The sequence below is a fragment of the Sapajus apella genome, unplaced genomic scaffold, assembly GCF_009761245.1.
Source record: "Sapajus apella isolate SASKATOON/1434 unplaced genomic scaffold, GSC_monkey_1.0 scaffold130, whole genome shotgun sequence".
Classification (NCBI taxonomy): domain Eukaryota; kingdom Metazoa; phylum Chordata; class Mammalia; order Primates; family Cebidae; genus Sapajus; species Sapajus apella.
The window spans coordinates 201,229-203,054 of record NW_022437070.1 but is presented as its reverse complement, the minus strand read 5'-3'; the positions used below and the strand labels follow the sequence as shown (position 1 = coordinate 203,054).

Below are 1,826 nucleotides of genomic sequence, written 5' to 3'. Positions count from 1 at the left end.
TAATTTTTTTTTTTTTTTTTTTTTTTTTTGAGACCGAGTTTCACTCATGTTACCCAGGCTGGAGTGCAATGGTGCAATCTCGGCTCACCACAACCTCCGCCTCCCAGGTTCAGGCAATTCTCCTGCCCCAGCCTCCTGAGTCGCTGGGATTACAGGCACGCGCCACCATGCCCAGCTAATTTTTTGTATTTTTAGTAGAGACGGGGTTTCACCATGTTGACCAGGATGGTCTCGATCTCTTGACCTCGTGATCCACCCGCCTCGGCCTCCCAAAGTGCTGGGATTACAGGTGTGAGCCACCGCGCCCGGCCTATTTTTTAATTTTTTACTTTAGGTGCGTACCATATCTGGCATTTCTCCCCATGTTATCCCTCCCCATCCTCCACACCCTCCCCATACCCCTGCTGTCTCCCCTACCCCCCACAACTGCCCCCAGTGTGTGACGCTCCTCTCCCTAAGTCCACGTGTTCTCATTGTTCAACACCCACTTATGAGTGAGAACATGCGGTGTTTGGCTTGAGAAACCTGTTTAATTTCATGTGCCATTTTCCAAACTTATTTTATTCTGTCTGTTGTTGAGCACGTAACTGTTCTAGATTCTGTGGGTACACTGCACAAAAATCAAAGTTCCTGTACTCATCGAGAAGGATAAGAACACTGAAAGTTAGGTCTCCTAAGCTTTACTCGGCCAAGCGTCACCCCTCAATATCTGCCACATCTAGGTGCCACCAGCGCTATTATTTGCTCAACATATTTCTTTAAAGTTGCTCACTTTTCTTCACTTCAATAAATTCATTTTAAGAGATTGGTTAACATCAGTACTGTCATGCAAAAAAGCAGTACCACTTTCCATAAATAGGAAGTACAACTAAAAATAAATACTGTACTATGAAAACAAAATCCCATTATTAAATTCTGCTGGACCATTGTCCAAATAAAGCTTTGAGCCTCAGTCCTGCCCTCTCACTCTCTCTCTCTCTCTTTTTTTTTTGTTAAAATGGGAATTATTAAAGTATTAGGGATGCAGTAGAGAAAAGCTAGTATTAAATTGAAGCGTTCTCTTTTGCGTAAGCAGAAGGACTAAAAGGACCACTGGAAAAGGATTTCTTTCCAGTCTGTGTTTCAAAATCATTTAACGTGTGTCCCTACATAACCTACTGTGATATTGTGAGCCACCAAAACGTATTTTGTGTCACGTTATCGGCTCCTCCATTTTGTGCTCTGAGAAACAGTGGTCTCAGGGAACGAAACCCCTAGGTTGCCTTGACTGTGCCTGAAACTCTTCCCCAATGCTCCTGGCCCCAACGTGAACTGGATACACCCTGACATGTTGTTAGGAAATTGGATGCTGAAGCCTAGGTGTGTATCCTTCAGGCCACCATGAGAACTGTCTCAGTTCCTTTGGGTTGCTATAAAAAATACAACAGGCCAGGCACGGTGGCTCATGCCTGTCATCCCAGTACTGTGGGAGGCCAAGGCGGGAGGATCACCTGAGGTCAGGAGTTCAAGACCAGCCTGGCCAACAGGGCAAACCTCCGTCTCTACTACAAAAAAATCAGCCAAGCCTGTTGGTGGGCGCCTATAATCCCAGCTACTTGGGAGGCTGAGGCAGGAGAATTGCTTGAACCTGGGAGGTGGAGGTTGCAGTGAGCTGAGATCGCACCACTGCACTCCAGCCTGGGTGCCAGAGTAAGACTCCATTTCAAAAAATACAATACAATACCGTACAATACAATACAGTAAAGTATACTACAGTACAGCACAATATAGTACAGCACAGCACAGCACAGCACAATACAGCACAGCACAATACAGCACAGCACAAT

The 1,826-nt window shown here is 45.6% G+C and overlaps 1 protein-coding gene across 4 annotated transcripts in view; it reads left to right on the top strand.

Moving 5' to 3' along the window:
* ELSPBP1 (epididymal sperm binding protein 1) overlaps window positions 1–1,826 on the top strand; it is a 33,074-nt gene that overhangs the window by 18,752 nt on the left and 12,496 nt on the right. The window lies entirely within an intron of this gene.